General features: G+C 35.5%; 1 protein-coding gene, 1 long non-coding RNA gene and 1 other non-coding gene across 4 annotated transcripts in view; 2 read left to right on the top strand and 1 right to left on the bottom strand.

Annotated features, from left to right (window-relative positions):
* LOC118196922 (neurexin 1-like) overlaps nt 1-27,529 on the bottom strand; it is an 894,564-nt gene that overhangs the window by 449,724 nt on the left and 417,311 nt on the right. The gene's annotated exons all lie outside the window — the stretch shown is intronic.
* LOC146993499 (uncharacterized) overlaps nt 1-27,529 on the top strand; it is a 343,790-nt gene that overhangs the window by 241,030 nt on the left and 75,231 nt on the right. The window lies entirely within an intron of this gene.
* On the top strand, nt 4,756-4,829 carry TRNAP-GGG (transfer RNA proline (anticodon GGG)). The gene has a single exon. It is a non-coding gene; the product is annotated as a tRNA-Pro (tRNA).

Genomic DNA, 27,529 nt, shown 5'->3' with positions numbered 1-27,529 from the left:
GGACCGATGAGATGCGGAGAAACAAGGAACACAGACTCTCAGTTGTCCTAGATGATCGGTGAGCCCACCCTGGGCACACCTAGGATTCGCCGTTTGGTTTTAGGCAAGATTTCAAGGTAAAAATTTAAAACTAATATAGAATAAGGAGATTAGCATACAGCAAAAAAATAACATAGAAATTTCTTTTCAAACAATTCTTTTTATACCCTAAAATATCTGGAAGGTTTCTTTGAAAAATGAGGGTCTTAATAAACTAAACATGGCTAAAATATATGGACTGGTTTGTGTTGAGCTGCCGTCTACTATAAATAAAGAAGGTTCAGAGTAACCTATAGTAACCTATAAATCCTTTTTCATTCAATTTTTCTGTGCGTACAGAAGGAAATTTTTAGGTGTGTTCCAGACCGGACACACTGTGCGGCAAAGGGTTAATGTTAGAAAAGACAGTTACGAATGTCAAGGTTAGAAAGTTCAATGTTAGAAAAGACAGTTAGCTATTACCAAAGTTTAGAGTTAACAGGAAGTTGAAACAAAGGGTAATTTATTTAAATTTTCGGAAGAAATAAACGAAACAGTAGAAGTGTAGGAACGGTCCAACATGAGAAAGAGTATTAATTTAAATAAACCTTACATTGTTTTGCATCTGAAATTTATTTAGTATTTCTCGCACATTCTCGGAATAAAATATTAACGATGAAATATAAATTATAGGGGGAAATCCCCATTTCGCTGCAATTCTTCCTTTTTTTTGGGGGGGGGGGTGCAGACATGAAAAAGTAAACCAAAACGTAAATGAAAGAAAAATCCTCTCCTTATTGAAATGTAGGGCAAAAACTTCACTCTATTCTTCGTAAGGGGAAAAAAATGACATTTGCCACAGTTTCCGAGCACGCAGCAGCAGCCCCCCCCCCGGGCTGCGGGTGAAATCAATGTTTCTCGGAGCGAAGAGAAAGTTTGTGGCAAAATTCTCCAAGAGTTGTTTCTGCCAAATTTCTTCGTTGTTCAGTTTACTTTTCTTCTCGAAATATTTAAATCGCTTTCAAAATGCAACTCAAAACGCAATAGGATAGTAAAGAAAACTTGCGGCAACATCTTTTAACAACAAGCAGAATTTTTCTCCTTCCCTTCCCCGCTTATTCCTTTTTGAATTTCTTAATTTTATAGTAACTATGCTTGTGGAAAAATAAGAATCAAAATCTTTTCTTGGATGCATATGTGATGCAAAATGTTGATATTTATATATTTATAGTGCAAGCATTTTGAAAACTCCATAACCTTAAATTTGAAAACAAAAGTAAAGCAAAAAGAGAAGTTTAGTTACCTCGTTCAGGTACCATTTTTTTTAAATGGTTTTTACTTTAACTATAAACATATTAATTTGAAGATAAGCATATTAATGAACGAAAACAATTTAAAACGTAATGCTAAGTAATTTTAATTTAGTAAATAATGAAAAAAAAGGATAATTTTTGCTTAAATTTTGCCTTTACGGCAACAACCACGATGAACAATGTATATATAAAAATGCATTTTTTTTTTAAATTTGTATTTATATTTACACTTGTTTTGTATGCAATGAAGCAAAATAATTAATAAATATTCACATATTCTTGAGATATGTCAAAATGTATAGTATTTACTGCATATTTTCCTATTATTGCATCCAAAATCTAAAAATAAAAAGTAATAATTCAACTTTTAATTAATATTTCTAAAATCTTTTGCTTCAGAGCAGGCATCAGATTATATGAAACATGTATAGAAAGTATCATTAAATTTTATCCATAAAATTTTGAGTTATGGCTGTTACCATTGGCAATATTGACAGAAAAAACATTTTTCAGAAAACAAGTTTAAAGTTTTCATAAAACAATTTCTTAGTGAAAGAAGCATCCCTGATAATTAAAATTCCCCTGCTTTGTAACTTAACACCTTGTTTTTTTCTTCCCACAATTTGCACCTTTTCTTTCGAACAAAGCGTAATTTTTTCTTTGGGTTTTTGTAAAACTTGTGGAATGCTACCAAAAGTCATGATTTTGCACTTTATCAAGTTTTCGAATTCCCTGCTCAGTGTAAAATTCAGGGCACATACCTAACCTTGAAAATGCCTCAAGCAAACCTATAAATCCATCATTAAATAACATTAAATAACACAACACTTACATTTGCTCCAAACATTAATATTCGCAAGTTTATGAATGTTTCTTTGGGAACAATTTGCAATAAAATGCCTTTAAAACGTTCCTTGATATTTTGAGTTTTGCCATGTAGACACTTTTTAATAACTCTTGTTTATGTAGTCAACTCCATATATGTAGGTTTAATTAAATTCAAAATATATATTGATATACCAGAGGTTTTTGTCTAATTTTTTTCTCTCTGATTTTGTTCCTGATTTCTGCAATCACATATTCATAGTTGCACTAATTCATTGATTATTGAGGAGGGCATTGGCTTCGAAGAAGAGCTACAATGGAACAAGCAATTAGTACAACCTGCTGCATCTCAATTAAGTTTCAAGCATGACTTCTAATTGCAATCCCTAATTCTTCAGTTTATCAATAAAAGAATCAGTCAGTTTACCTTTTCCTTTCAATTCAGGAGCGGAGTTTTTTTATTTTTCGTAGTTTACTACCAATCCTTTTCTGTACATGTTCAATGCATTCCACTTTCTTGACCGAATCTTTACCATATATATCTTTCACAATTAAAAACCCCTTAGAATCCCCATCCTCGTAATACTCCGTGTGCTTCAGCTTTCGTAATGTAATAGATCATTCAAACAGGGAATGAGCACCAACTGCTTCCATACCCGAAACTGCTTCTTTATAATTTTCAGAACAATTATATTACGCTTTACATATGTCGTGCTGAAGATTGCATGCCATTCGGTTTATTTTGTTGCAAATTATGCAAAAATGTGACATAGCTTTCAAATCAAGCACTTTGTCAACGCTAATCGACAAAGCAGCAACACATGCATTCAACGTCCAATACCCTTTCCGCCAAACTAAATACGAAATTAAGGGAAAAAACTAACACCAGATTCTTAAAATGTATTACAAAATATCTAAACTTAGTACACAGGTTTATAATTTACAACATATTTATGATAAATATTCTAATTAGGTATATCTATTTAAACGCTCACTTCCGTCCCCGAATATTGGAACTTCCGGTTTATTCAGTTACAGAAAAATGCTTATAACTTCAATTCTAATTAACCTATCAACAAGCAAAAACTTGTATTTGATAGCTAAAGATGTATTCTTTAAGATAATGTAATAAAGTAAAAATCGAAATTTTGACCAAAATCGTCTTTTGTACGAGGTCGGATACCTTAAGTGACGGTTATAGTTACTCAGCTATAGCTGAGGATTACTGAACTAATAACAAACATACAATAAAACTATAAATATCTTTATACACAAGAATGTTTTATTGCTTTATTATAAATATGTTCTTATAAGTAAAATTTAATAACTGAAACATATATTATTTGTATATCATATATGATATACAAATAATACATTATTTGTATATCATATATGATATACAAATAATATAGCATATATGAATAATATATCAACATATATCATTACTTCCTTGTACGAAGTAAAGGCAGTATTACAACCCCGAAAATTTTCGGGTATCATATTTCGACGAAAATAACCATTTTGACCGCTATCGAATGCAATTTAACGATGTTTTGCGTGACATCTCTAGGTAAGGACAGATGAAAGGATTATTTTTCGCAAAACGGGTTGCAGAAAGATTTAAAATGGATACAGAAGTGATTTTTTTTCGTGACGTCCATACGTACGTATGTATGTACCTCGCATAACTTAAAAACGAGTAGCCTCAGCACGTTAAACTTTTCTTTTATATAGGACTGCTACAACATAAAGTTGTGCCCCTCTCTTTTTGATTGTAATCGGCTACACCTAAAGTAAATAAATTATATGTATATATATATATATATATACACTGTTACTCGGCTTCGTGAGCTCAGGTTTTTTTAAATTCTTGTATGTCGCTTAATTGCGAATTTTTTTGCTTTAAAAATGATTGAATTATGTTAGTCTTATCTTCCGATTGAGGGTTTTATGCCTTTAGTTAATCTGCATTCAATAGTTGTAGAATTTTCCTTAATTTAAAAGTTGTTTAAATGCCGCTAAGCTTAATTTTTTTTTTTACAATAGCAGCCATATTTGTTTGCGTTTGAAACTTGGCAGAATAGTGAATTAAGTCAGTTTCTGCACCTTCAATGTCTTTTTGCCGAATGGGACCAAAAGTAAACTCAGTTTTGTGCACCAAAAAATCTTCCTTCTTGCGCGCTCGCGGAATTGATTGTTTTCGGGTAGAAACTCTAATTTTAAAAGTAAACATTGTTTTTTTAATCGTTTTAATTATATTTGGTATTTTATATATTCAATTTTTAATAAAGGTATTTGGAGGTTTTGTGTGTATTTTTGCCTTGACACGAAGTGAGAAGTGAAGTAATTGATTGAGAAATCTATCTATAATGAAATTCAAGGGAATAAATTTAATTAAAATATTGAAAAATATCCGTATAATTTAATATTCCGTACAAGGAAGTCATGTGGTGTACACATGAGTTTTTTTTAATATCTTTATGGGGTTAATAAAATAATACATATTTTAGTTAGACGCCTACAGAAAATACGCACTAGAAACGCCTTTTATTAATTGCGCTAATTGTGTTATAAGGTATTTCTCCCACTCTCCTAGCGTGCCTTCGTGGTGTAGTGGTTCTGCACGCTGGGCTGGGATTCCAGAGGTCCGCGGTTCGATTCCCGGCGAAGGCGTTTGGTGTTTTTCATCTTTCCTGCTGCCAAAAATATACCTAATGTCTCTACAGTGTAAACATTAAGAAAAAACTTCAGTTACGTATACAATTAACGTTTTTAAAGCTTTTACCTGGGTAATACCTTATTACATTTTCAAAATATTAAGATATCTCAATTATTCATCTCTGATGCTCAGTGTTTTGTATTCCTTTTTATTTTTTGCTTTTTATTTTTTAATACATATGTGCATGTGTCATTTTTCAAATAGACAGTCCCTTTTTTTTTTGCGAATTTTGTGGGGTTACGAATCCAGACAAACGGGCTTGCTGCATGATGAGTATCTTTAATTGTTTTTTTTCATATATAAAGAGAATATGCACAGGTTCCTCAAACCGTCGCCCCCGAAGGCATCCCTTTCATTCGGGTGATGATCCTTGCTTGCTTTGACATACTTAAGGGGACATCTTAAAACCCATAAGATGTTCGAATAGGTTACTCTTGCAAGAATTGGGATAACTTATTTATTTTAAAAGCAATTACTACCAACTTTTTACAGCTGACTACATAATATAGCTGCTTTCTGAAATAGTTATCAGAAAGTTTGTGTTGCCGCAAATATTTTTATAATTTAATCCGCTTTGTGACAGCATTTTTCGTCATGTTTCCAACTTCCGCGCACAGTTTAAAACATTCTGTTTCATAATTTAATTCCATATTTAATATATAGCTTTTATAACATTTGAAAACTACTGTGAACCTAAAATTCTAAAAATTTCATGTTAAATTTTTATTTTATTTTGAGTCCAGTTTATAAAATGTATTTTATTTAAAAAATTTTTAATGTTTTCGCCCATAAAATTTTTCAATATTGAAATATTCATCAGATTGTAGGTTCAGTTAGAAAGAAAATAGTGCCCATATAAAGAATTCCATCGAATTTCAAGTATGTACCATTAGCCATTTTTAAAATATCATGCGCGCAAGATGGAAACATGGCGAAATATTTTGTCAAAAAGAGGATTAAATTACAAAAATATTTGTGGCAACACAAACTTTCTGGTTACTAGTTTCCAAAGCAGCTCTATCATGTAGTCAGCTGTGAAACGTTGGAAGTAATTGCTTTTAAAATAAATAAAATAACCCAATTCTTGCAACAGTCACCTATTCGAAGATCATGAGGGGTTTAAGGTGTATGAGTCCCTTTAAATAACCTAACCTAACCGTCGTTATTTATAAGTTTGCACTTTTATATTGTTATTATTTTTTGTCTAAAAGCGACGTCTATACCGAATAAGGATAAGGAACGGGGGACGTGGGCACTATGCCTCTACCATACGGTTAATTAGTATAGCACCACGTCCTCCATGATCTAGAGAACCCTTAAGACAACACTAATTCAAATACGTGAGTACATTACTGAAAATGAATGATTGATTACAAACAATTGTGGTATACCTTGGCAGTAAAATTGTTGCATTTGTGTAAATAACAAGTTACGATAAAGACAAAGATGTAGTGATAGTCTGTAAAGTGCTAACGATTAGTATTCCAGTTGTTGCCATTAAAGGAGGATACTTCCTGCTGTAATGGTCACTCCAGGGTCATTTATTCTGCTGTGCAGAGGTCCGTGCCGAGACTAGCTAGCTTCTCCATAATTTTGATGAGCTGCCGGCAGAGGTGCTTCTGTTTGACCATGAGCTGACAGAATGCCTGTGTGTTTGTAGCGGGAATGCGTATGTGCATCCCGATGGTCAGAGAGCAGTTTGTGACGTAATGCTCCAGAGTACCCAGGTGACCGCAGCTGCACTGGTCTGTGTCAGTCGTGCCGTGCCTGGCAAAGTACTCCGGGAAGAGTCCATGGCCTGTAACATAACGGACCAGGTGCGGGTTAGAGTAGAGCCTGGCTGGATTAACATACAAAAGATGATCATGAGTACGTCTGCCGGTCTCAGCAATGCCCCACTCAGCCTGCCACTTTGAGAGTGCCTACAGATGGAGCATTATTTTTAAGGTAGAGTGTGGCCACGGTAATGTTAGCTCCTCGGCTTCCTTATTTAGGGCAGCGTCTTTCGCAAGGAGGTCTGCTGCCTCATCTATCCCGAACAGGATGTTACTTTCAAAACGTCATTTTGCGTCGAAACACAAAAACGCGCTGTATCTCTTTTCAGAGTATAGCTACCAAATGTTATTTCGCCCTCTATTATTTTTAAAGAAGTTAAATAATGAAGATTCTGCATGAACGTATGTATGTTTCTCACATTGTGAGAAAGCAACGGTATATCTTTCACAATCATCAAATTTTGAATAACGTAGTCCTCCACTTGTTCATGGGCGCATGGAACCCCGAATTGTAAATTTCGACTTCATATTATTTACTTCATATTATCTACTTCATATTATCTACTTCATATTTTTTAAAGTTGTAACGAATTTGTGATTAACAAGCTTAGTGATTTCAAGGACAGCGTAGGAATAATATGAGGGCCCACCAGTGGCCGAGCGGTAAAGTCGCTGAACACTGCTAGTTCGCTCCGAGGTTCGAATCTCGCGAACGCGCTGGCTGCATGGGGCGTTTTCGTGGTTTTCCCCATGTGTGACGTGTATAAGAGCCAGTTTCCCTTATAAAGTCCTCCACGAAGGCATCCCCCTCTTAGGCAGATAGCACTCGAGGTTTTGCCATAATTACACACACACACACACACACAGGAATAATATGGAATAAAACCTTACGTACGGAATAAAAAGAAAATTGAAAAAAAAAAAAAAAAAAAAAAAAAAACACCCTTTTGGGCGTTTCACACCCAAAATCTTTTAAGTGCTCATCAATTCGCGTATTCTCGAACGTTTAAGTCCAAATGAATGCTTCCACGGATTACAACCTCGGCAGATCGATCCTACGAAAGAACAGTTCTAAAATCGGGGGGATTTGGAAGTAAAGACCATACTTTCTATAAAGGAATTTATAGAAACGTTAGCCATGCAAATGAATTAAATGATTCGAGAAAAAGGAAAGATGAGCATACAGGGTCTTTACGAAAGAAAAAAGGAAACATTATTTTGGCAGAATCATTAATAACTTTGCTAAAAAATGGTCTAATTTAAAGATTTCTTTTAACGAAAGTATCGGTAGTATTTTTTTCTAAACCATATTAGTTTCACCATATTTTGTAAATATACACTGCTCAAAACATTTAGGGGATGTTATGATTACATTCCCTAAATGTTTAAGGGATGATAATTTTGACATTTTGTAAATATACGCATTTTGTAAATATCCACTGCTCAAAACATTTAGGGGATATTATGGATTACATTCCCTAAATGTTTAGGGAATGATAATTTTGATAACTGTTTTTAAACCTACTTTTACGATTTTTACAAAACTTGGGACTTTGGCATAATTTTTAATCGTAAAAGAGGTATGTATTTCAGAAAAAAATCCGATATTGTGTCAAAATACCTATTTTAGAACAACGTTACATATAAAGTTAATGTAGTATATACTAAGCTGCGCTTTCGAGAAATTAAAAACGCAATTGAAATTTCGTCAGTCAGCACAGTAAAACGTAAGATATAGAACTGTCTCTTCTCTTTTTTGTATAAGGTGTACTTCCAGGAGTGAAACATATAATTAAATATATTCTTTACAGAGCGTAGAAAAGTCTTTAAAACACCAAATCTTTATATATATAAGCGGCTAAAGTGTGTGTCGCCGATAGCTTATTGTTGCCACTCGGAAACATGAGCACGGAAATTAACGTTTCCGCAGTTTTTAATTAATATCTCAACCAATTCAAGTCATACGAAGATGAGAACGGTATTGATGGATTCGGAGAATTTTTTGGAATCCGTGGATACGTGTCTCGAATTTCAACTCGGCGCCGTTCCGTAGATTTCGAGAAAAAAGAATTTGGCACGTAGCCAAATCCCTTTAATAGGGAAAACCCAAGAAAGAAAGTAAAAAATAGAGAAAAATTAGTTTTTAATTAATATCTCGACTATAATTAGCCCAAGAAGACGCGAAAAGGTCCCAAGAAGACGCGAATGGTCCAAATGGCGTGCCACGGACCTGCGGAATCCAACGGTGTGCTTCGCTAAGCCCGGGAGCCAGCAGTTTCGGAGGAGATGATGTTACTTCAACCTATATATATATATCCGGCTTAAGTGTCTGTTTGTCGCAGATAGTTTATTGGTTGCTTGCGTAACTGTACTAGCCAATGGGGTGAAGTTGCCACGCCACAGGGTTGCTGTTTCAATTGAGACGTAGACAATTTCCTGTAAAACTTGCCTTTGCTATGACCATAAATAAGTCTCAGGGCCAAACGCTTAAGCGCGTTGGCATTTTTTTACCCGAGCCTGCATTTGGACACGGTCAACTTTATGTTGCCTGTTCAAGAGTCCGTGAAAGAACGGACATATAATTAAAAATATTGGATGGTCCTCTGCAAGGCGAGCTTCAAAATGATGGAAAGATCTACACAAGAAATGTTGTGTACAAAGAGATCTTTGACATGTGAATTCAGATTTCATTATTTAAAATATTTGTATTGATTGAGCTAGCGGTGGATTCTTAAGAAATGTACCCTCAATGGTTTTCTTCATTGTACTCTATGCAATTAAGCAAGTAGAAGCGGGAAACCGCGTGGGACAGTAAGCAAAGGGGCGTCCTCGCCGCCTGCCCTGGGTAATTCAGTTTAAATTAGCAGACGCCTTTGCACAAATCATTTTAATTACAATTTATAATATTTAGAACAGCGGTCATTTCGTATGACCGCTCGGGTTTCTAGTACTTCATAAACAAGTAATATAAAAAGAATTTCTCTGAAGTCAATTGCTGCTTATGTCAATAAAGAAAACTTTTATTTTAGTTAATTTTTATTAAAATTATTATCATTTTTCCGTCTCTAAATTCTGAAGCTGATGCTGGTCTATTTTATGGCTACTTTATCATTCTATCTATCTCTTGTAATGCTTCATTATTGCAAGGAATCTTTCCAGTGAGGTTTCGAGCAATCCAGTTCTTCAATTAATATTCCATCTAATGATTTCACACGACTCCAGGTGACATATGCTTGACCTGCTGCGAGCTTTCGTCCTAGTTATATTCCTGCATAATCTACAGTGCTACAGTGGCTACAGCGCTTACTGCATAATCTACATTGCTTCGCAACTTACTTTGTGAAGTAATGGGACATTACATCTGCTTCATCCAACTCTGTAAAACTACAATTCTTTAATTCCATGCACTTAAAAAATCTTTAGAACTCTGTCTTACTGTTGCCACTTATTTTTGTTAAATATTACAACCCCATTGATCACAATCATGTAATATTATTTATAAGTTGTTATAAAATTAATTTTTACAGCACGTGAGAATTCCTAATGTAAGTCTTATAATATATATAAAAACGGCATATAGTAGGAATTTAATAAAAAAGAAAGCAATTTTTTCAGTTCATATATTGATGTTAGAAATGCTTTCCTATCAGGTATTGTACGATATTTAGAATACATAGCAATGATTTTATTAACAGATAGCATTATCAGTTCATATGGAATAATATCTTACATTTATTCCATGTTACATTCCAAGTTCTGCTATACAGGCTATAACAGAACATTTCGTTTTAGAAAAACAGATCTAGAAACTGTCATTCTCTAAACGTTCAGTGTTTAAATGAGTCACCTACTGAAACAACTGAATACTGATAGTCCGTCTTAGGTTCAAATTATAATGAATGATTTGGCTGCATGTATATATTTATGGTTTTCCTCGCACGTCGTATAAATGAAAGCCAGTTTCCTTTAAAACATCCTCCACACAAATAATCTTTATGCACTTTGCCATATTTTGTTAAATACACAAACAGCTTCCAAGCCATTTATTCCATAATTTTATTATTCAGACTAAAATGTGCCTTAGAACTTAAAGAAAACTTGAGTTTCAAATTAATACGAAATTTAATTTAATGGAACCATCAATAATTATTTGATGGTTCCATTAAATTAAATGTAACCAACTGTGTAAATTTAACTTTATACAGTTGTCTCTCAAGATGAGAAACAAGACATTTAAGCTACTTTAGAGCAGTTATTCGGAATGAACTGTGATTTCGTATGCTTCATTTTACTTTTAAAATTTAGAACGACTTGCCTTATTTGGCTAATTTACTTAATTACATTATCTATCAAAATAAGTAACATTTTATGCTCTGTAAATTTTGATTACAACTAGATGTGATAGAAAGATATGTAAGATTTTTTTTCAATTTGTTTATTTTGGCTTTAAAACCGTAACTATTTGTTATTTAATTTTGACTTAAAGCTCTTTTTAAGGACTTTGTTTTATAAGGTTTTTCTCTCGCCGCCTTAGCATGCCTTCGTGGTGTAGTGGTCAGCTCGCTCGGCGCGTGTTCGAGAGGTCCGTGGTTCGAGTACCGGCAAGAGCATTGCACAGTTCTTCAATTTTCTACCTCCCCTCCAAAAACGACTAATTTCTGTACAGTGGTGCGCGAACTGAAAAAGGTGGTAGATGATGATTCTCCCCCACCAGGATTGGCAACTGAATCCCCTAATTCACAATCGCTTTTAAAGAAGGGGGAGTATATAAGGTATTTCTAAAGCCTTCGTGATTTAGTAGTCAGCACTCTCGCAGCATATACGAGAGGTTCGTGGTTCGAGCCACGGCAAGGGTATTGCACATTATTTCAATCTTCTGCTTCCAAAAAAAAAAAAAAAAAAAAAAAAAAAAAAAAAACTAATGTCTGTACAGTTTTAAGTATAAACATAAAAGAGGAACTATGATTCGAGAGTCGGAAACGAAAAAATTGAAAATATAACGTCCAACTATTAGGGTTTTGGCAACGAAGCTTATGAGTTGTTAATGCTGTAGCTTTCTCAGAAAAAAAAAAAAAAAAAAAAAGAAACTGCTAAAAATGATTTGATTTCTATGAATAAACTTTAGAGAATATTTGAAAACTAGTACCATTTCATTTTGATATTAAAAATTTCTTTGATATAAATCAATTGAAAGAGACTTATAATCTGAAAACTTGGGTAATAATTCAATAACTTAACAAAATCATCCTCTTGCTCTTTCAAAGAAATCGATATACATTTGAAGCCTAATTCTTCTCATTGTCAGACATATACAAGATTTTAAAAGGTTCCAAACGAAACAGTTCGAAGCTATTTTTTGATTGGAAATTATCCTAATCTTTTACTAGTCATAGAGTGAAAACTGTAACGAATGGTTAAAAATTTCGGGCCAATATGAAAAGATTCCTAACAGTTCATGGATTATACAGTGCAAGCTACCTTATCTGAATGTTTGGTTATCGAATGCATTAAATTGTGTTTTGACAAACAGAGCTGAAAATTCCGAGAACAGCTTGTAGGGTTTTACTTCATTTTTCTAAGAGTTATTTTTATTTTGGAACAAGCCTTTCCTTTACCCTCTGGCTCCATACGTACGTTTTCCTACCAGAATGGGTTTTCAGGATTATGATTTATGCAAACAAGGTAGAAATGAATATTTAAGCTGAGGTTTGAGTTACTTCAATAGGAGAGCGTGTGCTGTCTTTCGGCCACGTTGTTGCTTTTAATTTTAGCTTGCTGTTCTTCGGCCGTACTTATACAAGCCTGCTAGTATACTCAGGTGATGCTTAAAGAAGGGCAAACTAATGCATCTTTGGCTGATTAAATACAGGGTGTATCAGTGCAATGTTGACAAAATTTGAGGCGAGATAGGGTACACCTAGACGATGGGAAATCACATAGCAATGCGTGGTCGGAAACGCTTTCCTGGTGCGATAGTGACGACAGAAAAAGCAAAAAAGAAAGGACACAAACAGTGAGACATGACATGCTTTATTATGTTTAATAATACAACAGAAACCTACAAATCAGAACAAACGCAAACAGCAATCATCATCAAAGGCGGCGTTCGAAATTACGACCTCGGACCGTGACGCAGGCAGGCCTCACATCTCCGCATGGAAGATCTGCTTCAGGAATGGAAGATGCATATCGCGCGGTTCCTGCATCACGGTCGGGTCGCAATTTCGAACGCATTCTTTGATGATCATCCTTGTCTCTTTATGTTGTTTTTTCTTTGTCTGTGTTGTACTTCGAATAATAAACATCTTTTCTCACCTCCTTCGTGTCCTTTCGTTCATTTGTGTCGTCACTACCGGGTCAGGAAAACGTTTCCGATCATGCACTCTTATGTGATTTCCCTACAATCGTTTTGAGTTGGAATAAAAGGGTAATTCAACCGTTTCTTGTCTTTTTACTTACGCTACAAAAACTCAGCGAGTTATGATGATGATGTCGTGTCTATGACAAAGTGCAATTATATAGCTTCGAAGCTGTCAAAGACAGCTTTAGCCACCTCTGCAGCTCTATTAGTATAAAGTAGGTCCACTGGGTCTTCAATGCCGATGTTAAGGTATCAGCCTACGTTAAAAAAATGATTTCGGCGAAAAAATTCGATTTTTTTATTGCCCAATTTGAAAGGTCAATTTTGTAGGATTCCGAAAATGGTTCATTTTTACGTTTGTGATAATTAGAAGAGAAGGCACTGCACTGGAAGTGAAAGCAGAAAGACCGGAAGTGCCATTTAAAAGGCTCAACTTAAAGGTAAACAATGTTGTTATCCTTGTTTTTTTTTTAACTGTTTGTGTGTAAAATTGTGCTAAAACATTTAATTTTAATTCTGGGTACTTTTTTTTTGTTTCTGGTAATAATTATTTGCCTTAATTCTTTGAACTGGGACTGGCAACATCGCGGTTTTTCTAACTGGGTTTGGCAACATTGCAATTAGGTATAAAGACTATGTTGCTGGGTGCATATATAGCCGTTTTAATTTTTAATTCAGGGTATCTCGGATTACTTCCTGTGTTTGAACATTTAGGCATATCAATTGAACAAGAAATGATTAAAAATTACTTTGGAATTGATAACGAAAGAATAAAGAACTCGAAAATTCATTCGTCGCTCATTTCGAAAATAGCCAGAAAAAAATTAAAATCAAATAGGAAATCAAAATTACTTAAGTATAAAGATATGGAGGGTGTGATGTACAAATGTGGAGGATTTTAAGTGTGTAAATACAACAGAACAGTTTTTCTGTTAATGTGAAATCTTTAAATGCGTTTTCTGAAAAACTAATTTTTCTAGTGTTTTTACATACAAGAAATGTAATTACTCAAAATGTTCTAAATATATCTCTATTAAATTTCACTAAAATGTTTTCTATATTATTTATTAGGTTTTAAGCTACAATCTAAGTAATATTTATTAATTTGATTGTTTTATAAGTATTTCTATATAAAACGATAAGAAATAATTTACAAAAAACTGTGTTTTTTCGTGTAATTACACATATTTAAGTAAATTTTAGAAATATCATATACATTTTAGTTCATAACATAGATAAGTGTTGTAGTAGTATACAGTACAAAAAAAATTGAAATATATGCCGTGAGAAAAAATATACGGCATTTAACGTAAGTGGTTAAATTCTCCTAAAAATTTGCATAAAATTGCATATATTTCAAAAATTTATAAAAATATTCCTAAAAATTTACCTATTTTCATGATTTGATATCATATTTTGACTAAATAAATATACATTTCATCAGAATTCCATGTTTTTAAAAAAAGTGCTCCGAACGTAGGCAGATACCTTAAACAGTCTGGCCTGAATTGCTGGGCAGCTGAAGATGTGATGGCGAGACAGTGGGATGTCATCTGGGCAATGAGGACAAATGTTGGTGTAACTGCGCTGTCTTTCTGCAGAAATCCTCATCTATTTTAAGTGATTTGTACTAAGTCTCGTTATGATACTCGATATGGCTCTGTCACAGTTCAATTCCGGGATGGAGTTTCCTTTAACTTGACCGATTAGTATTTGGCTGGCGGCTGCATTGGCATCAACGAGGGTTAGGCAGTTGGATGGCTGAGGAGAATCACAGGATGCCTTCGCAAGCTCATCGGCCTTCTTATTACCACAAATATTTACATGAGCCGGTATCCATTGTAACATCTCTGGGCAGCAGCAATGATTCTATTTGTGAGCTCAGTGATCTGATGACTGAGTTGAGATTTGCCCATCTGGATCGCTTTCAATGCTGATCTGCCGTCAGAGAAGATGATGATGCCCTTGGAACTCTGGACTTCTTTAGAGAGAACTCAGCGAGTAGACGAGTCTATTCGCTATGTCTTCAGTATTCTAGCTTTTAAGAAACTCTGTTTCAGCTCGGATATTGCAGGCTTATAAATTACATATAGGTTGGTAAGAAAAATTGTTCAAATTTTTTTTCAGTCGCCGTTAGTACTTAATTATTTAATTCCTGAACCTTAAATAAATTTCATTTAATCATTATTCTTGCCTCTAATTATCCTTTCGTAAATCCACCTGCCTCATTTCAGATTTTTTCTTCAGCCGGTTCTTGATGCCACCTCCAAAAGAACAAATTACGATATGTATGTTACCGGCAAAGTAGAAAACGCCGGCATTCTATAGAATGCATAGGCATTGTATATAATGCGGAGCGTTTTTAGGCAAAGCATGAAATATGAGAATTATCACATATTTTTCGTAGGCATTGTATGTTTTACCTAGGCATTTTATAGAATGACAAATGCGCTTTGGGTAAAGTATGAAAAGAAGGTTGTGATAAAGCTGGACGTTCTTCCTCAAAAATACAAATGTTATTTTGAAAAATTAATGGAAGAGTACCATTAAAAAAACTGTTTTTCGAAATATGTGAAAAAAATAGTGAGACAACCTTGATACAGCGTAATGAATTTATACTTTCAATCTGTCTGAGTCTGGAAATCAGTAAGATCTACCTGACAACGGAAAGTAAATTCAGAAGCAATCATAAGTTTCGCAACAGTGAACTTTTTAATACCTTTTCGTTTTTCTGGCAGGCCTCAGAAAGGTGGTTATAGAGTTTAATATCATTACATGTCACCTTTTTTTATATTTGATTGAAAGTTTTTTCAACATTCGCTCACGCCGTCCGTGAGTAGTACTCAAATGAGTTTTCACGAAGTACGGGAAATAACTCAGCGTCCGTGACGTAGTACTGTATAGTACTGATGCTTTCTTTAACAGGATAAATGAATGTACATTTGATTTCAAAAACATCACATCCTGGTGATTCAGCAGCCAGTAATCCCGTGGTTCCTTCTTAGTCGTCATTTTGGTTTTTTACATCATTTATTTAACTTCCGGTAAGTAATTTCTGTACTTTGAAAAACGAATCGGAAAAGTATTTTCTACTCTGCCGGTTTGCTATCCTACCTGCCGGTTTGCCTAGGAAATGTATGAAATAAGAATCTTTTGATATACTGTAGAGTCATTAGGTTAATTGGAAGCAGAAAAGATGAAAAATATGCAACCGCCTTCGTCGGGGATCGAACCACGGACCTCTGGAATACGGTCGAGCGTGCTGAACCACTACACCACGTGCGCGTGTGGTTATGGCAAAGCCTCGAGGGCTATCTGCCTAAGGGGAGGGATGCCTTCGTGGAGGACTTTCTAAGGGTAACTGGCTCGTATACACGTTACACATGGGGAAAACCACGAAAACGCCCATGCACCCAGTCCATTCGCAGGATTCGAACCTTAGACCGAACTACCAGTGTTCAGCGACTTTACCGCTCGGCCGCTGGTGGGCCCACTACACCACGAAGGACACTAGGAAAGTGGGGGAATACCTTATATACTCCCCTTTTTAAAGGGAGACTAGGATTTTAGGGGACCTAGTCGCCAAATCCTGGGTGTGGAGAATCATCATCCAGAACCCTTTTAGTTCGAGTACCACTGTAGAGAAATTAGAATTTTTTTAGGGGCAGTAATGTTGAAAAATATGCAACCGCCTTCGCCGGGAATCGAACCACGGACCTCGGGAATACCGACCCATCGTGCTGAACCACTACACCCCGAAGGACGGTAGGAAAGTGGGATAAATACCTTATAACGGGTAGTTTCAGGCATAATATATAATGCCTAGGTATTCTATAGGAGGCCCGGTGGCGCAGTGGCTAGCGCATCGCGCAGCAGCACCACAGGTGCGGGGTTCGATTCCCGGGCTGGGCGAGGTCGACTCATCCTTTCATCCCTTAATTTCCATTACTTGGGTCGATAAAATGGGTACCAAGTTCACTTGGGGTCTAAACACGGGGGGGGGGTTGCCACAAGCTGACCACTTGTTCAGAGCATATACTTACGCATCCCGGCGCCCACGGTCAAGAAAGCAGATTTCGGGAACTGCAGGCCTTGGCCCATTAGGCCTATCACGCCACTGAGTTTAGTTTTAGTTTTAGGTATTCTTTAGAATGTCGGATTTCAAAATATTCCGGTAATATATAAAAGGGTTTCAATTACCGTGTCGATTAAAATAAATTAATAAATAAGACACAATAACACGTCGAACAAATACTAATTTAGAAGTCAAACAAGAAAAATCAGCGTTATATTTTTAAAATTTGAAAATATACACTTCAAGTATACGCTTTGAAAATATACGCTTCAAAATTTGAAATATAAGCGATCGCGAAAATATCGAGTTTATATAATTTTCAAAATATAACGCTGATTTTTGTTGTTTGACTTCTGAATTAAATTGATAAATATCAAATGTTCATATAGGATATAGAATAGAACTACTGATCTCAATGTGTAAAATACAGCAATGACGGTTACTGGTATTGTAATTTTCTCTGTTAGCTTATATGAAAAAGATGTAATTTTGTAACGAAATAAAAGGGATTGAAGATGAAGTTCTGCTTAAAATAAGCATTTTTATATTACAGAATATAATTATTTACTTGAAATAATCATTTTTTACGTCGGAAAATCGATCATCCGAATATCCATCTTGCTTGTATTTGCTGCCTGGTTCGGATAATCTGAAAATCGATTATCATGCCTGGTTCCAATTAGACATGATGATCGACGCTTTTACTACAGTCAATAGATTTAATTAGTTCGATGCATTAGGTGGAGGGTCAGGCAAGAGTGCAATGAATGGCATCGTGCTAACTGAACATTACGGCATTTCAACTAGTAACACTAAAACGGATTCTTCGGGTAAACAAATTTAAGAATTATTGTTTAACCCGGCGGAAGTCGCACGAAGAAAAAGTTACTAGAGTGGGCGCGTGGGGTATCACATACCCCAATATTTAAAATACGATAAAAATAGTTTTATTTAGTTTTAAAGCTGTTTTCCTTGTTCTCGTGTATTATAAATACGTGAATAATAATTGGGTTTCAAAAAATTAATTTCTAAAATAATCTTAGAGTTAAAATTAAGATAAATAAAATTAATAATAAAAAAATAAACATCATGCCTTATAGTTTCATTGCATCTCTAATACGCAATGCTTATTTTATTTCTTCACATTTTGAACGAAATACATTCATGTGTTCTTGCCAGAGAATGTTTTCACATTTTAAACATTGCATTCATGTTCTTTTGTCCTTGGCGCGAGGGCAAAAAATTTATCCCATCTTTCATACTTAGTTGTTTCGAATTTCATGTATTCGTTTTAATTCTTCGTCGAAACTTCTGCTTTTGTTTTGCATGCAGTACGTCAGTTTCTTGGTAAAGTATTAATCTCTGATCTTTGTTCAATACTTTTTATCATTAATTGTAATGCTAAGTCCTTCAAAACAGACTTCTGTTTCTGGTTGGTGGATTAGCAGTTGAATGTAATATAATTTAAGCATTTATTACAGCATCATTCAGTGCAGGAAAGAAAATTACCATTGGCCACCTCCTTGTTATTCTGGCAATTGAATAATTGGCTGACATTTCATCCCCCATATCCACTGCTTTTTTAGTCATATTATAAAAACATAAATCCTGACGTTTTATTTTCTTCAATAGTATCATCTATAGTATGATCGTTATATAATGTTGAAAGCATAAGAACAGTTTCTCCTTTTTTAGGAACATCAGGAATTAATGTTTTATCTTTTTCGAAACCAAAACAGTGTAGAAAATATTCATAGTTTCATCTTCAGTTTCCGAAATGCAATCTTCATCGCTTTCAAATATTTGTAATAAATCTCACAGCCGTTGCATCTCCAGTTCATACGGAGTCATTCGTTTTACCATAATGCAGTTAGAAATTTTTAAGAATTTAATGTCAAGTACTTAAAAATCACTTGCGAGTAGAAATATTTACTGTTACACTGCAGAAGTAAATTTCTGAACTGAATATTCAGTCAGAAAAACACTTACGCGGACAGGCGCTTGGGGTATGTCATACCCCAGTTCCAACAAAATACCGATAAATCTGTTTCTGAAACACACAGGCAAAGAAAAAGGGGTTCTGAAAGTCAACCACAACTAGAAACTGAGCTACTGAAAGCAGCACAGAATTTCAGTTTTACAAGTTAGGAATATTCCACTTTTATGTAGGGTTGGGGTATGATACACCCCACGCGCTTTCCCGCGGGTTAATGAATTTCATTAGCTCAAGTAGTAAAATTTCATTATATATAACACTTTTGTGCCACTGCTGTGTTAAACGCTTAGATTTTTTTGCCATTTTAATCAGTAACGGTAAGTGCATTGTGTTGAGAATATCTTTGTCAGTGCAGTTTGTTTTATTCTTTTAATCAACACCCTCAAAGCTTTACATTTGGAAGTCTATGCGTTCTTTTCGGGAGCATTCACTGTAGAGCCTACGTGAAAGATTGCGCAGTGATGTCTCGCTGTGTCCTGAAGAACAGATACTGCAGAAGAAGATTTAAATAACCTTTTTAATTTGATCTATTGAAGCAAGATGCACGCATTCGCTGTTCAAAATTCACCGTCACTTGTGGCTAAAATAATTGAACAGAAAATACAATTGTAAAATCGCAATAAATTAGGATGGCTAAGCGACTGGTTTCTTCGCTATCTAAACCACTACATCGGTTGCAGACAACAAAGGCAAGCATAGATTATCAATATAATCTTAAAGGTGCCAAGCACTAACTAGAGAGCTATTTCAAACACTTTCAAACACGCAGTATAAACTAAGAGCTAGCTTCGCTACTACTCCTCACGAGCTCTTAAAACCGCAGCTTAAATACTGCTTCTGAATCCACTTAGATTTTGCATACTACGTCATTAAGATCTACATTCCGGCAGGAAACTGAAATCAGAAGCGATTTAATAAAGTCTTTGCAACACAAACCTGGCTTTAATTAACAAACACAAAACTGAAATCTAAAATGGAATCTGATTGCACAGAGTTTCTTGAATTCTTGAAATTTAAAACTTATTCGTCTGAAAAAAATTCTGCTAGTTATATAGTAAAAGATCGCAGTTTTCTTTCCCAAACAGAAATTAATTTCGTTAGAATAATAGCTGTTTTAGACACTAATCGTAAAAATTCTTGCATGTTTGAAACAAAAATTGCACCCACTTCAGCTGCAATAACTATTTTTTGCAAGGTAAAGTACTTAAACTCAGATCACCTTATAAGGTATTTCTCTCACTTTCTTAGCGTGCCTTCCTGGTGTAGTGATCTGCACGCTGGGCACATATTCCAGAGGTTCGTGATTCGATTCCCGTCGAAGGCTTTGCTCATTTTTCATCTCTTCTGCCTCCAAAAAATACCTAATATCTCTACAGTGGCGCCCGAACTAAAAGGGTGATGGATGATAATTCTCCACATCCAGGATTTGGCGATTGGATCCCCTAAAAGCCCCAGTCACCCTTAAAAAGAGAGAGTATATAAGGTATTTCTCCCACCTTCCTAGCGTGCCTTCGTGGTGTAGTGGTCTGCACGCTGGGGGCATATTCCAGAGGTCCGTGTTTCAATTCCCGGCGGAGGCTTTGCTCACATTTTACATCTCTCCTGCTTCCAAAAAATACCTAATATCGCTACCACCTTAGCTATCTGCTTAAAAGAAGGAGGCCTTTCCAAGGAAAACTGGTTCACATGGGATAAACACCGAAAACGTCCATGCAGCCAGCCAGTTCTCCAGAATTCGAACCACCGTCTGAGTTACATGTGTTCAGCGACTTTAGTGCTCGCGCGAAAAGGAAGGATTTAAATTAAATAACAATTATTTAGTAAAACTTAAACATAAATGCCACGATCTAGCTAGGTGTTCAGGCTATGTTGGAATTCGTCCACAGTTACTACTACCTGCGCCTTAGTGCATTTTATATCCGTTTGTGTAAATTAACCTCGTCAGTCGTGATGTTGGAGGGTTATAATATATGTTAAGAATGTTAAAATGCTGAGAGGCACGGTAAGTTTGCTATCCTGATTTTATAATTAGTGTGAATGTAAGACTTGTTAAAGATAGTTGCATTTTTTTTTCTGAGTCTGAGGAAACATAACAGAATACCTTCCCGATGCACCATTTAGTGCAATAGCAGTAATTTTGTCAGAACGTTTAAATGCATTTGTCTATAATTTGATATCACCGATAGATGTTTAGCAGGAAATAATGTTTTTAGCAGATGAGATTCTGCGTTTTGGTCATGATTTTAGCCCCCTACAAAGAGGATTCATATAGTGCGATGCGATTAACAGCTGTTATGTGCCATAACATCTGCGAGGATTGAGCAAGGCAACTATTGATTCATCTTTCCTCAATCCTTCAGCACAGGAATAAATGTCTGCAACAATGCTCTCAACGATGTCATTATGGCCATGACGATTCTTTCTCTTGGTTACAGCATATGATGGCCGTATCCGCGTACAGGATATTGAGGAGAACGAGCCTTAAAAGCTTGCATTCGTCACCATTGTACTATCCCAGCACCTCGATTGATGGTACAGGATATCTTTGGGCTCACATCCTGTTTACTTCTAGCTCAATATCCGGTACTTACACCAACCATAGTTTCATTACTGAAGTTCTAATGTTCGTGACTGTGCGAAATGCTTCAGGACTCCGTCGCTTCATTCTTCAACAGAACATTGCGTGATCGCGTATTGCCCACGTCGTCGACGTTTCCTCAATGCGTTTTATCTTCGATTTTCTGCTTAACCGAAGTATCGGGTGGCCATAAATAAACTGACAGTGCTCACAGTGTTCTGTAGCGCGATCTATTTTCGAGAATGACCCAACATTTTGTAGGAAGATTAAACAAGACGGGGATGAAGGATTCCGCGAAAAAACAATTTAGTTCCAAAAGTCACCGCTAGGAGAATATTTGGCGCTGTGTACTAGAAAATAGAGTGTTAACAAATGCAAATTAATACGGAATAAAATTACCTTTTATTATGCACATTTTCTGATTATAGTTCAAGTGCAATATGGCAACACTTTTAAAAAAGCGGTAAAAGACAATGCCTGAGGGAAATCATTTTCATGCAAGATGGAGCCCCTTCACACATTGCTGTATGGGTGCAACAGATGCTACTACAAAAATTCACAACAGAAAGAGTCATTAGCCGCTACTTTCCAACTGCAAGGCCACCTCGGTCGCCTGATCATATCCCGTGCGACTTCTGGCTATGGGGTTACCTTAAGTTCAAGGTCTATCAAGGAGTGGTCCAGGACCTGGCTACGTTGAAGGATAACATATCACGGACTGTACGGGTGATTCCTGCAGACATGTTACTTTCTGCTGTTGTGCATACTGTGCACAAAATGCAATATGTGGTCCACAACAGTATGTTATCCTTCAACGTATGTAACAACGGCTGCCACATTGAACCTCATTTGAATGCAAAATAAAAGATAATTTCCGTATTGATTGCATTTTTTAACACTCTATTTTCTATTACACATATTCCCCTAGAGGCGACTTTTGGAACTAATTTGTTTTTTCGCGGAATCCTTCGACCCCCCCCCGTCTTGTTTAATCTTCCTACAAAATGTGGCGTCATTCTCGCAAATAGATCGCGCTACAGAACACTGTGAGCACTGTCAGTTTAATTATGGCCACCCGATATTCTTCAAATCTCTCGCAAACTGGAAATATCTGAATGGTTGTGGCCTATCAATATCCGCCAATCAACCAGTGCGACAAAACAATTATTGTATCAAATTCAAGCCGCAGAGACTGATTTATCCGAAATTACTACCCAAAGTTTGGTTGATTCCAAGCCCTGCCGTATAAGAGCTGTTGCAAATGTCCCAAGGCGAATGCTCCGGATATTAATTCCTGCATGTTCTGTACTACCACCAAAGATTCTGAAAGTTTTACTGCTCCATCCTTCTATTAAATTACAACTAGCCCAAAGGGCGTTCGCCCAGAAGGGCTATTAATTTCGTTTTGGGATTTTGCATCGAAAATATTAGAAGTTTGAATCACTTTTCAAATTGTTGCCACCAAATATTATCGCCCTGTTTTATATTTAAAAAAAATTAAATAATGAAGAACCCGTGTGAATGTATGTATGTTTCTCGTAATGTGATAAAACAACGGTACCCAGCGCCTTCCATTTTGGAATAACGTACATCTCCACCCGAATAGGAGCAACTGGAATGCCAAATTTGGAATTTGAATTTGTTTGATTATCTATTTCATATTTCGTAAAGCATTTATGAGTTTTTGATTAAGAAACTCAACGATTTCAAAGCAAGCAATGGCAACGTCTAATGTCTCTACACCCTAATTAAAAAAAATTCGTTTCCGTAATTAAAAAAAAAAATCTAATTTTACCGATATTTATAGTAGGGTTTGTAATCTGTAAGTAATTATCCATGTAATTCATATATTTTTTATTAAAAAATATATGTAATTTGGAATTTAGCAAATATTCTAGTAAATGCTAATCCACTGCAAAAATCTTTCTCATGACTAAATAAATTTTTTAAATCGTCAGAAAAAATAGCAGTTAAAATTAATAACAAAATAACAAGAACAAATCATCAATCATATCAATATTTTTAATGTACAGCATTTAGAAACAACTTATTAAAATATATATGGAAATTAAATAATGTGCAAGTTTCAAATATGCAATATCAAAAAACTAAAACTGGTAAATTTAAGAACAAATATCCTCAGAATGTTTGATAACCGAAGTCCTCCGGACAATGCAGTATGAATGTCCTCAGGATGTGAAATTGGCGAAGTCCTCAGGATATCTGAGAATCAACATCTTCAGGACATCCTCTCATATCCCGGGACATAGCGACTTAAATAAGACATCCTCAGGATGTTAAATTACGATGTCCTCAGGACATCTGAGAATCAACATACTCAGGACATCCTAAGTATGTCCCGGGATATTGCGCCTTAAATAGGACATCCTGAGGATGTTTTGCTCTATGGGGAAAAGCTTTGCTCGTTTTAAAACTATTTTGTGATATTGCTGTTGGCTATTGAATTTTATGGTTTAGGTGCGAAGAACATGATATTTAATAAATAAAGGTAACGTTAAAAAAACGCCCCTTTGAGGCGTATTATAAAATCGTTCTTTCCTTTATAGCACATTAATTTTAATAGCTAGTAGTGTATCTGCAGTTAAGATGTTTCTACAATAACAAAGTGAAATAAGAGATGTCTTAGATATTATTCCACTCTCGCTGTACTAAAACGTTTATTTAAAATGTTGGAGTGACCTGTCGTTTAATTCACAAGAGACCCATCATTTACTCCCTCTTATTTAAGAAATGTTTTCTGAAATTTACCCTGTACGGAGAAAATCAGCATCCAGACTCTCAGCCAATGATACATTCTTTTCTAAAAAGGTCAGAATTTCTTCTTCGTGAGGAATCGATCGTTGCCACTCCACTTCTCTTTAATTCAGCACATAAACTTGATAGTCGCTTTCTTTCGATCAACGAACAATGAGCACTGCCTCCTGAGCCAAAGTTTTAGGCTTACGAAGAGTGGCATCGGTTAATCCGAAAGCTTCCCTTCTCCGACTGTTTGAGTACCTCCCAAAGAAACTACTGCACTTTAAGAATGATTTCATTTTGTGAGGACAGATTAAATTTTATCGGAAATGTAAGTAAGTCCTCTTTTATGGACGCTATAAATCTATCGCTACCTTTCTCTAACAATGATTCTAAAAGAATGAGGATTTATATTTGTCTGAAATGCAGTAAAATATGTAAGGGTTTGTTTAACAGGGCAAAGAGAATTATTCATCGTAACTCTTCTTCTACATATTAATGCATTTTGTATATATTGCACATATTTACAAATGAAATAGTACATATGTGTGTAGATAGGGTCATTCAAATTTTTTTTTAAAATTCTGAAAGCTTTCAGATTTTATAATGCGCCCAAAGGGGCACTTTTTTAACGTTTTGTGTCTTACCTTTATTTATTAAATATCATGTAATTTGCACTTAAATTCATTTCAACAGAAATATCAGAAAATATTTAAAAACAACGTATTTTTAGAATTTCCGATACACAGTTTCGCGCTCTGGAGATAATTGTTTTTTAATGGACAGTGTTGCCATTGCTCGCTTTGAAATCGTTGAGATTGTTAGTCAAAAATTCGTTAAAGTTTTACGAAATTTAAAATAGATAATAAAACAAATTCAAAATTCAAAATCTGGGCTTCCGAGTGCCCATGTTCGGTTGGAGGACTACATTATTCAAAATTGGATAGCTGTAGGTACCGTTGTTTCTTCAAATGCGAGAAACATTCATACATATTCTTCGTTGTTTAATTTCTTTAATTTCAGGGCGATAATATTTGGTGGCAACAGTTTGAAAATTGAACCGACGCAAAATGCCGTTTTGAAATTAATAGCCCTTCTAGGCTAATTTCTGGGCACTTTGGGCTAAAACACTGCGAAGATATATAGAGTAGACCAAGATAAGCAGATTTTATAATGTAATGTGTTTGCGGAGAAACCGATTTGTGAAGTGCACAATCGTACGTCGCCATTTCTCTTAGTTAGCGTTGGATAAAAGCGTTATGCTGGCTTAAATTATTATTCATCGTGCGAAGGTCGAGAAGTTGGCATCACAACTTGAACGCAGAGCTCATCGACATGTATTTTTTTCCTGGAATTTTGGACCGCAACGGAGGAGTTACTCAAAAGAAGTGCTTAGGAATCATTCTCGCAGCTGTCTTTAAGTAGTTGCTCATTTTTCTTGTAGATAAAATTCGTGTCGCTGAGTTCTAGTTTCCTGTAACGATAAAATACCGTCCAAAATCCGAGAAATTGTGATTTGCGCTAGCGAAACGCTTTTATCTACCTCTTAACCTCGCCTTATACTAGCTCACCGTGTCACTTCCGCCTTAAAATCAATCACACATTCAGTTTTAGTTGTCTGATCAATGACAACCAGCGTATTTGTTTTCGCAATATATTTCCGTTCATAACCCCTACTCCACATATTTCAATGACAGCAAGTTATCAGCTGCTGATTTGTATACATGCGGGGAAAGCGAGATTATCACCACTGCCTCTTCATGTGTTCTCTAACCGAGAGATTTCACATTAGACACCCAAATAGCTTATCAGGACTACTGTTTCTCCTTATCTGCTTTGCGTACATGACGTCTCCTGACTAGACAGTGAGTTTGATTACAAACTAGGTCGTAAGGATTGTAGAGGAGACAACAAGATGAGAAGGGTTTAATTATCCTTTATTTTCCACACTTTACAGGTGTTCCCGCACAAGACCAACCACTTGTGGTCCGAACGTAAGAAAATAAAAATTACTAGCGGTTAATCTTTGGATTATGGTAACTTGGCGATTTTTTGGCGAAATTTTGGCGACCAACCTTGCTACAGCAACCTGATAGTTTTTGTTTGGACGCCATTTTGTTTTCACGAAGTAAAGGCATTTTTTTTTTTTTTTTTTTTTTTTTTTACTCAACATTTTTTCCCAACAATCTGCTAGCCGAATTACGCTTATGCTAGAACTTTTATGGAACAAAAGTGCTTAATCATGACGAAGATGAGGTGCGAAATTGGGACAAAGTGCAGAATCACCCACTGCTTGCCGCGTTTTTACGAATTGCACATACACGGTATCATCCATGTACACGTCGACCTATTTTCACTTAAAAAAACATCCCAGAATTGCACTAAAATGGCATTGCGCACACTGTTGACTTTATCCATGTACACTGCTAAAGTCCTAGCTAGTATCTTTTATCGCCTTACCAAAATGTCGCCAAACTACCTGTTACCATATTCCAAAGATTAACCTTACTAGCTAACTAAATTTAAATAAGAACTGGTTTCGAACACTTTACAGAGATGAATGACACTAGGATGGGTCTTTCCGAATATTACGTACGTAGAACGCAAACTGCGGGAAACTACAATACGTTTCAGATATAAGGGGACTAAACCTCTGGCCGTAAAGGCGGATAGGAACAGACTGAAAGCACGCATGAAATAAAGTGGCAAAAAGTCTCAATCTCTCTCCATCTAACTCTGTTCTTGGCGAAAAGTATTATTCAAGCCTTAAATACTGTTTTTACATAATACTTAAAGGTTAGAAAGCACAATTTGCATAATCAATTTAACGCGTTTATTCTGGCCAGAAGTGGAAAATAAGAGAGGGCGGTAAAGTTTTAAAATAAAACAAACGTTAGTAAAACTTAAGATCCTTATAAGCTATGATATCAAGTACCTTTCCTGGTGGAATAAGTTGCAGACTTCAATTCATCATCTTATCTACATCAAAAAGGCTTGAACTTGTGTCAGATAGCTGACGCTACTCTCAAAATGTGTAAAACAGTGCCTCCATGATAAACTTCTTGCAACCTTTATAAATTTCAATTAATCTTTGTCACTTTCTTTGTAAGCT

Source organism: Stegodyphus dumicola, chromosome 12 (assembly GCF_044657685.1).
Source record: "Stegodyphus dumicola isolate Sdum_Otavi_A_Nest chromosome 12, ASM4465768v1".
In the NCBI taxonomy this organism is placed as follows: Eukaryota; Metazoa; Arthropoda; class Arachnida; order Araneae; family Eresidae; genus Stegodyphus; species Stegodyphus dumicola.
The sequence above is the reverse complement of the archived record's forward strand: the minus strand, read 5'-3'. Positions and strand labels throughout refer to the sequence as shown.